We start from the raw sequence: 10,370 nt of genomic DNA, 5'->3' as shown, positions 1-10,370 counted from the left end.
CTTCACAATCTCTTTAATCGCTGCAAGAGGCTTGACAATGAAAGCTGCCAAGATACCTTTGATCGCCTCACTGACATCTCAAATGATTTGCAAGCTCTATGAGCCAGAGATATCACTGACCATGAAGTTGTGAAGAAACTGCTACAATCTCTTGATCCATCATTTGATACACTGGTTGTGATGATCCAAGAACGAAGAGACTACAAGATGCTTGATCCTGTTGATATTGTTGAGAGACTCAATACTCATGAATTCCAACAAGAAGAAGAGAGAGACCTATATGGACCAAGCTATTCAAGACCTCGTGCGTTGAAGGCAAAGGTTGTTTCCTCATCTCAAGAAGAAGAATCTAGCTGCAGTCTTGGTGGTCCTGAAGAACTTGGGCAGGAACTTGCTATGCTCGTGAGAAAATTCCAGAAGTTTACTAAGCATGGCCAGTTCAGAAAATCTTCAAGAAGAGATATGAGGAAATAAGAATCTTCAACTGAGGACTACAAGAAAATAACGTGCCACAAGTGCAAGAAGTGTGGTCACTACATTGCTGACTATCCCGCTGGGTGAAGGTATCAAGAAAGAAAAAATACAAGGATGAGAGTTCTGATGACTCAAAGAAAAAGCAGAAATCTTCAAAGTCCTCATCACACAAGAAGACCAGTTTCAGAAAGACTCGGGCAATCATTGGCAAGGAAATGGATTCTGAAGAAGAATCTGAGGAATGTGATGAAGAGGAAGGTTCTGAAGTGGATTCAGAGTATGGTGTGGCAAGTCTTGCACTTGCTACCACATTCGTCAGCAAGTTGATCTTCAACCTTTAAGAAAATGACAACGCCAACTACAATGATGAATATGCTGATGACTTTGCTCCAACCTATTGCTTCATGGAAAAAGGTTCAAAGGTACCAAACCATACATCCTCATGTGATTCTAGTGACAGTGAACATGATGATTATCAAAAACCCAGTCACTATAAACTTGCCAACATTGCCACTAAACAACAAAGTGCTATTGAAAAGCTTCAGAAACGGCTAGACAAAAGCGATGGTCTATTGAATGATAAAATGAATCATACTCAAGTCCTCACTGAAGATGTTCAAGGTCTTCAGTCTACATTTGATTGTCTTCAAGATCACTATGGCACACTCTTGGGTGATCATGAGAAGCTTTCCTATGAATTTATTCAAAGGAAAATTGATCTTCAGAAGCTGCAAATGTCCCATGATAATCTTCGAATGGAAAATAATTGATTTCTTGCTCACCAGCTCTATCTCGCTCAGGAAGAATACATTCGACCATGTCTAAAATGCATCGAGTGTGAAACTACTAATTCTTCACCTAAATCATCAAATGCGTCTAGCGCTACAAATTATTCAACCGTTAATGTGGTATCAAATTCTTCACTTGAGGAAACCACAAGTGCTACTGATGAAAATGCAGGATTGAAGGAATTGTATGTGACAGGCATATACAAAAGTCTCAAAGGACATCAAACCCTTTGCGATGTGCTCAAAAGGTGGATTTTGAACAGAAAGCCGAGGAAAGAGGGCATTGCCTTCGAGAGGAAACTGAATGTTGATGGATCATACTAGAAACCTCACGGATCATACTGAGCAGTACCCCAAAACCTCATGGGTTGCTGCTAAAGGGCCTCCCATTGATCCATCTACTCTAACAGGCTTTGCATGTGAAATGTCCTATTCCTCTGATGAGTCATTTGACTCCAACTATAAATTGTTCCAAAATCAATTTGGTGAAGTATTTGCTCGATATGTTGGAACTAACTGCGGAAATGGACCTCTCCTGAGGAAAATATGGGTTCCCAAAAGCTGCTTGGAAAATCTTCAGGTGAATGTCCTCATGACACCACCAGTGAAGAACCAGAACCTCAGATCAAATTCCTCAGGTGGACCAAAGTCTTCACGACGATCAAATCCCTCACATGGTCAAAATTATGCTCGTACTCGCACTAATGCTTCTAATATGCAGGAAAGCCACAAGGGACATGAATATGAACACTATTCCTCAAATCATTATGTTCATAAGTCCTTACAGAACTTCTGTGCCTATTCATTTGAGTTATCTAACCCCCTACTGCGAAAAGAAGTGCATTAGCTTGAATGCCTTCATTCTCATATGGTGCTCACATAATGATGAGCTCTTTGCCACCCCTTCAGATGTGGGTGGTGAAGAAATTGAACTGATCACTTCCGCAGGTCAGGTCTCCAGTTGAAAGTCATCATGTGAAGAATTTGCGGGAGACCTGAGGAAATTGCTTGATTGGACGCAAGCTAAAACATGATGAAATGATCTAACATTTCACACGTCCTCGAATTTACTGTTTGTGATGAAATTCAAGTCTGATGAAATAGATATCATATTCTTCAAATCTGAAGCATATGAGATGGTAAGTTTTACTAATTCATCTGTAGGATGACAAACCCCAGAATAAAGAGTGGGTTCTTGAAAGTAGTTGCACAAATTACATGACTGGTGATAAAAGCTTATTCGTGAATATACCACTGACTCCATCACCACTGAAGCAAATCACTCATGCTGATAAAGGTAAAAGCAAGGTATTGGGACTTGGTAAACTGGCTATCTCTAAGGATCGACACATGGACAAAGTCATGCTTGTCGAATCCCTTGGGTTTAACCTCATGGCAGTTCAATGCTTTGTGATCTTAATATGATTGTCATCTTTGGAAAATATAGATGTGTAGTCATCATTGAATCTGATAAATCCAAAGTCTTAGAAGGATTTAGGAGAGGAGACTTGTACATTGTTGACTTTTCTACAGGTCCTCAACCAGCCACATGCTTACTAGCAAAAGCCTCATAGGGCTGGCTATGGCATCGACGACTTGGTCATGTAGGCATGATGAATTTGCACACACTGACGAAGAAGAAATATGTCATTGGCATCGAATCTATCAAATTCCTCAAGGACCATCTCTGTGGTGCTTGTGACTCTGGAAAAATGATCAGATCCAAACACCCCTCGAAGACTAGCATGACTACTACTTGTCCATTTGGATTGCTTCACATGGATCTCTTTGGACGTACCCATTATGCTACTCTAACCAATGCATCATCCTTATTTGGCTTTGTCATTGTTGATGATTATTCACGATATACACGCACTACTAGGAAAAGGGCTATAGATGATATAGACACTAATGGCGCACCAGACAAGTAGTGCGCCACTACTATATAGTAGTGGCGCACCATGTGCAGGTGTGCCATTAGTGTGATGGACACTAATGGCGCACCACACACTCGGTGCGCCACTACTATGTTTTTTTTTGCAAAACTACTAATGGCGCACCACCAGCTGGTGCGCCATTAGTAACCAGGGTTACTAATGGCGCATCTGTAGGTGGTGCGCCAATACTATAATTTTTTATTTTTTATTTTTTTCTGTAAAACTACTAATGGCGCACCACCACGTGGTGCGCCATTAGTAACCAGGGTTACTAATGGCGCATCTGTAGGTGGTGCGCCACTACTATTTTTTTTGTAAAACTACTAATGGCGCACCACCAGATGGTGCGCCATTAGTAACCAGGGTTACTAATGGCGCACCTCTCTGGGATGCGCCATTGCTATAATTCTTAGCCCACCCACCCCACCCAACGCACCCACATCCTGCCCCGATTCAGAGAGAGACCTCTGCTCGCCTCCGATGGATGGACCTCGCCGCCGGCCATGGCCTCCCCCACTCCTCCTCCTCCCCCCATCAGAGGGTAAGAGGGCTGAATGAATAACCCTGTTGGTCGGTCGGTCGGTCTTCGCACTGCCGGCAGCAACATCTCCCACTCTGCTCTCCACACTCCCCTTAACCCAGATCCCTAAATCCCGCCGCCTCCGCCACCGGCCATAACACAGCCTCGCCGTCCTCCCTCCACCGCAAAACGCCCGCCTCTTCCAGTTCCACCCCGACGACCATAGCAGCGCCATCCCGCGACCTCCTAACGTCGGATCTGCCGCTCCGACCCCAACGCCGCCGGCCGCCCCGACCCGGTGACCCCGGCTCAACCGGCCGCGCGAGCCATGGACGTGGCGATGGGGGCCATGGACAGCCTCCTCCCTAAGCTCGGGGAACTCCTCGTGGAGGAGTACATGCTGCAGGCCAGAGTCAAGAAAGACGTCCAGCGTCTCCGCACAGAGCTGACCGTCATGTACGCCGCCCTCCGCGAGGTACGCGACGCGCCGCGGGACCAGCTCGACGGGCAGGCCAAGCTCTGTGCCGACCGCGTCAGGGACCTCTCAGGTGTGATGCTGCTATTCCATACGGCCCTGGGGGAGGGGGACACTTCATTTCTTCGCCAGATCTGGATCCCGGGGACGACGTCGGTGAGTAACCGACCAGTTCATCAATCCTTCTTCCCGTGCACTTCTAACCTGGAGTTGTGTGGCCGAGGTGAGCAGGGTCGCTATGCAAGGCGGTGGCCTGCGGGAAGGGGAACTGCACGGTGACAGAAGTATGTCGGAAGGATTCCAGGTGAGCGATTCGTGCTGCTTCCCATGTTTGATCTGTCAGTTATCTTACTTCTTCGTTGGGCAAGAACATAGATTGGCTGGTGGTTGTTTTTGCCGGTCTAAAGAAAAACATTACTAAGTTACTTTTCAAAACAGATCCACCTTGCCTGATCCTTGGGGAAGATCCTGGTCATGATGAAGATGCTAGTGACCAAGTGTTAGAAGACGAACACGAAGGGATAACAACAAGAGGACCATAATTCATGTGTTCCTGTCAAGGATTAATTCCCAGTCCCTTTTTACAGTTCATCATCCATTGCTAGGGAAGCTTTTGTCTATACTTCCATTATTGATTTAAATGTCCCATGTTCATCTTGCTTAATTATAGTTTTTGGTCACATGACATTTTTTCAAGTCTGATGCATACATGCAAGAAGTGTGGAATTTTAAAAGTTACTTCGTTGCACTAAGTCTCTACTAATACACTACTAAGTGTCTTATTCCTTCAACATATGGTTATACGTCTTACATTCATGTATCAATATCCTCTCAATTTTGTATCAGCTACCCTATATGTCCTTAACAGTGACATATACACATCTCAAACTGCCACGGAGAAAGATTGAAGCGTGCATACGAACTTGGTGGACAAGCTGTATTTTTTGGTATGAACAGATTGGCTTTCTGGCCAGTCAAATTATTTTTATGGTTCTGGTCATTTCTACTTATATTCTAAGATCTAGAGAAATATATCTCTCAACAAATTTTGCATGGTGAAATAATTTGCATGTATGAAATTGGGTTAGTTTGTACTAGAATAAACTTCGGATCATTGTAAGAGAAGTAAATTATTTCCTTATGAGTCAATATCTATATCTATATAATACACCAAGCTTGCTTGAGCTGATTACATTACTCATATATGTATATATCTCAACTTACCGAGAATTTCCAGATACCATATTGCGTACGCGCCCTTCCAATACCCGCCACCGCTTCAGGTGGATTTTGCCGGAGAGGCCCTCCGAGGTGAGGTTAAGCACTGTAACCCTGCGCTTGTGCTTCAGGCTGCACGTGATACCTGGCCACGAGCAGAAAGCAGTGGTTGTGTTCCACACAGCCAGTGCACGTCGCTGATCGCTCAGGCTTGCCTTGAAGGCCAGCAAGGCATCACCGTCGGACTTATCGTTGGGTGGTGTTGATGATGCCTGTTGGAATGCGTAAGGCAACAAAAGTTGCTCGCCCTGGCGCTCGCGCAGTGGCAGGGCCCCGCCCTGCTCGCCCACAACGACGCCGACTTCGCCAGCATATCCCGCATCGGCGGCAGCAAGAAGGCCTCCCAGGCATGGAAGACGGTCCGCTTCGGGTATGTTCTCTACCTACGCTATCCTCTTTAACTTTTACAAAATATTTCATTACAGAACTGCATCGAAGGTCTGGTCATCCTTACAAAATATTTCATTGCAGAAATGCATCGAAGGTCTGGTCCGGATACTTAGAGATGTCTCCAATAGTTCATATGCTCCTAAGTATGATGTTGCTGGCATTTTGGATCCTTTCTTGTATATTCGAGTTCTTAAACTTATGCGTATGTTGGGTCAAGGCGATGCAAATTGCAGTGACTATATGAATGACATTCTTGCTCACGTGATTCCTTAATAAGTTAGTATATGTCTTTGTTTCCGCATGCACATGCACAATGCTGTCACTTATTGTTGTCCATGCAAAGTATGATGATTTGGTCAATTCATCTTGCCCAAGTTATTTATTAATTCAAGTTTTATCTGGTTTCTTAATCTATATTGACAATGGTTAACCATTTATACTGTTTAAGAGGATATACAACATCAGTAAGTTAAGTGATCTTATGCAACCATGCTACAATCTGGGAAAAAAATATATTTTAACTATGCAAATCACAAAAGTGGAAAGCATCAGATAACAATATCTGCTTGAAAGTGCAACAAATCATGAAAATTGGCAAAGCCTCGAGAGAGTAAGTAAGAGCACCAGATTGAGGAAGGAACTGGACAAGCTTAGAACATACAGTCATGAACTTCTCGATTCGAGCAACTTAGCAGCCTGAGATGAAAGGCAAACCTTGCTGAATTTTATTGTTACATCACACAAGCAATTGAACCCATCAATTCGAAACACAATGGGAGCACGTAATACATGGCTCAAGAACCAAGCTAAAAATCTCACAGCAAATCTGCAGTGTATTCTGACATATCTCTTGTTGACCTTCTTCCAATCAAGGGATATGCTTATAATATTTTATTTCTTGTTGACAATATAAGTTTATTTTTCTATTTATTTTCACTTTGATTTCTCTATTTTTTTCTTAATACTTACATCAGTAAAAATGTTCATCCATTTGCTCTATTTGGGGTAAAATTTCACTGTTAATCTATTTTTTTCTTTCAGATATGTTGCTCTGAACAAACTTATGAGGGCCATTACAGTAGATACACAAGCAGTACAGAGGCACATGGTGTCAATATTGGAGTGTGTAAAGGTAACAATAAGTATAAATCTGTCCAATATGCTGAGTATTTGTCTTCTACTGGGGTTTGGGGACCAATGTATGTTCAGTATCAGAATAAGGATTCTTGGTAATTCCTCACCCTCCGGAGGCCCACACTTGTGAAAAATCAATATTTTAGTACAGTCCACCCAAAAAAAGAGAAAAAAGTTTTAACGTTACTTTATCTTCTTTGACGTTTGTATTTCTTTCATCATCTCTCTCCCCCCTCTGAATTTTGTGGAATCAAAACATGTCCCCATAAAAGAATTGCCAGAAATGCGGGGTTTATTCCTTATGCTTCGAGTGTGGTTGTGTTGTAAATAACTTTCCCCAATGCTTGGCATATTTAGTCTAACATCTTATCAGGAATCTCATATTTCCCTGCTCCCTTGGAATAGATCGTTTCCTACTTGCTAAAGTTTGATTCATATTGTCTAGGCCTCTACTGGCATAGTCATGTTTGGATACTGCTGCTCTTTCACAGCAATATTTAATTCAAGGTTTTACACTTTACTCATATATAAGTAACTCAAACCTTATTGTATAGTAATTCAGTGTTGCAATCTTTCAGGCTGTAATTAACATTGCTGTTTATTAATTTTGGAACCTTAGTTCTGCTATTTTGGAACAGTAATTCTGGAACATATTGTCTAGGCCTTTGCTGGCATAGTCAGGCTGTAATCTATTCCGTATTACTCATGATGTAACATTTTCAATCACGTGTGCGCCTTTCAGGATGCCGATGCCTCCATTCGCAAAAGGGCCCTGGAACTTGTTTATTTGTTAGTCAATGATACCAATGTAAAGCTACTGACCAAAGAGCTTGTCGACTACTTGCAAGTAGCTGATCCAGACTTCAAAGAAGATCTCACAGCCAAGATATGCTCCATAGATGAAAAGTTCGTATTTCTCTTTTTTAGGGGGGTTTCCTGTTGATGTATGGCACGTTTAACAAGGTTGCATCTCCAATAGGTTTTCTCAAGAAAAGTTATTGTATCTTGATCAGATGTTCAAGGTTTTATCCCTGCTTGGTGTCACTCTGTACTGCCTATTTTCGAGCTGATTATTTGAAGTTGTTTATCTAACGACCAAAACAGTTGTTTAGCTATGTGAATTGTTTTTTTCACCTAATAATCCATAATTATGAGTTTGCCTAGCAAGTATTGCACATTTTCTCTTGAACATTCTCAAATTTGATAATCTTGTTACTTCTAAATTATTTAGAGTTTGCATATGCTGAAAGAAACACTTTGAGAAGAAGACAAATTACACTCTGGTTACTAACACTGACATTTCGTTGGTAAGCCTTATGGAATCTTGTTCTAAGCACTAAGTTTACAAGAATATTTCGAGGTCCTCTGAGTTGCTTATTTACTTAGTTAACATAAGTTCTTTTTTTCCTGATTGCTTTTCTGAAGGAAGAGATTTTGTTCTCGGTGATTGGGCATAGTGATTTTGATGCATCGCCTGATCTCATTCTCACAGAGGATATCAATGGGGTGAATGCCGGTAGGAGAAACTTGTATATTGTTCATTTTTACTTTATGTTTGTCCAAATCATTTGCCAAGCAAAGCGATGGCAATTTCTGTGATATATCACGGTCATTAACACTGAATATTTGTTCACCTGCTACTGTATCTTGAGAATACGCATATGATAGCTTAGTATGACTCATTTGGTGCTTGATGAAAATCATATACTGGTCAGATTGTAGGAGGTTTGTGATTAGTTGTACCATTCACTTTTGGAAATAGAACTGAGAGATAAACCCATCTTTCGCGAATAAAAACTAAATGTGCAAGTTTTTATTGAAGCAACAACAAAGTTTAAGTTCTGATTTTGTAGATCAAAAATAATTGCTGACTAAAAAAATTTCCTCCCAGATACAAGTATATCTGGTGGTTGATTAAAATCATCATTATAATCCTGTGATTTTAGAGTAGTGTGATTTTGAAAAAAAATACAATGCCAAACTCGGTCAAAGCGATGTCATATGAAATTTGGCTTCCATGGTTTATACTAAAGGCATCATTTTTCTGGTGGTATATACAATTATACACAACTTAATTTATTCTAAAAATATCATATTTCAAAGCTGCCCGAGCTCACCACTATCCTTGCTTCTACAAGCTAATCAACTTAATTTCATCTATCTTTTGTTTTGTATTCTTGTCATTTATTTAGATAGATGTTTCTGTCCTTAATTATGTGGAAGGTCATGATGACTGCACCTACATCTGGTTCCACTTTCGTGACAAATTTGTGCAAAATGTTTTCAAGTACTCAACCTATTGATGGACATGGACATGATGACTCTCTAGCGTTTATGGACCAACCAACCTGTAATCATGGACCTTATTGTCTTGTAGACCATTTGGTGTTTCGAGTGTTTTGGAGCTTGCACTTTGTGCATGTAGACACAAACTTGTGTGTTCTGGACCATCTGAAGTCTCTCATAGTAACCAATAGTCCTTATCTTTTTGTGACTTGTGTGTTCTAGATGATTGTTAAGATGGTCAAAACTATGCTTCCTCTAGGTTAATTTGTTTGTCAACTTTCGTTCAATGTATGTGCATTTTTATAAACATATTTTCATTGTGGTGTAATATGTGTTTATCTTGAACCCACAAGTGTATGTGCATGTTTATAAACATATTTTCATTGTGGTGTAATATGTGTTTATCTTGAACCTTCTTGTGGGTGTCAGAATAATAATTGAATATTTTTAGAGCTGGTAGTATAACCTGTGGCGCACCATGAGCTATACTAATGGCACACCCGGGAGGCATACTAATGGCGCACCTGGGAGGCATACTAATGGCACACCTGGGAGGCATACTAATGGCGCACCTGGGAGGCATACTAATGGCGCACGTGGGAGGCATACTAATGGCGCACGTGGGAGGCATACTAATGGTGCACCATGAGCTATACTAATGGCGCACTACCTGGTGCGCCATTAGTATACCAGATAGTAATGGCGCACCTGTGGTGCGCCATTAGTAAAAAATTCTAATGGCGTGATGCAAGTGGCTCACCTATAGTGCGCCATTAGTAGCCAAAATAGGTGCGCCACTAGCAGGCCTTTTCCTAGTAGTGATGGGTGCATATCATTGTGTAAAAAACTGAAGTGCAGGAAGTCTTCGAACGATTTTCCTCAAGGGCCTCGATGAATTTTGGCATCAAGATCGAACACATCTAGAGTGATAATGGGACATAATTAAAAAATACTGGCCTTGTTGATTATCTTGATGAACTTGGTATTACTCATGAATTATCTGCTCCTTATACCCCTCAACAGAATGGCGTCATTGAACGCAAGAACAAGACTCTGGTTGAAATGTCACGTACTATGCTTGAAGAATA

The 10,370-nt window shown here is 41.5% G+C and overlaps 2 long non-coding RNA genes across 2 annotated transcripts; both read left to right on the top strand.

The window, feature by feature from the left end:
- Window positions 1–4,288: 4,288 nt before the first annotated feature.
- Window positions 4,289–4,812, top strand: LOC123439949. Its single transcript, XR_006630229.1, has 3 exons — window positions 4,289–4,350; window positions 4,426–4,498; window positions 4,633–4,812. It is a non-coding gene; the product is annotated as an uncharacterized LOC123439949 (long non-coding RNA).
- A 2,609-nt stretch (window positions 4,813–7,421) lies between these two features.
- Window positions 7,422–8,035, top strand: LOC123439950. Its single transcript, XR_006630230.1, has 3 exons — window positions 7,422–7,503; window positions 7,739–7,902; window positions 7,976–8,035. It is a non-coding gene; the product is annotated as an uncharacterized LOC123439950 (long non-coding RNA).
- The last annotated feature ends 2,335 nt before the right edge of the window (window positions 8,036–10,370 follow it).

Source organism: Hordeum vulgare, chromosome 3H (genome assembly GCF_904849725.1).
Source record: "Hordeum vulgare subsp. vulgare chromosome 3H, MorexV3_pseudomolecules_assembly, whole genome shotgun sequence".
Lineage (NCBI taxonomy): Eukaryota > Viridiplantae > Streptophyta > Magnoliopsida > Poales > Poaceae > Hordeum > Hordeum vulgare.
The sequence above is the reverse complement of the archived record's forward strand: the minus strand, read 5'-3'. Positions and strand labels throughout refer to the sequence as shown.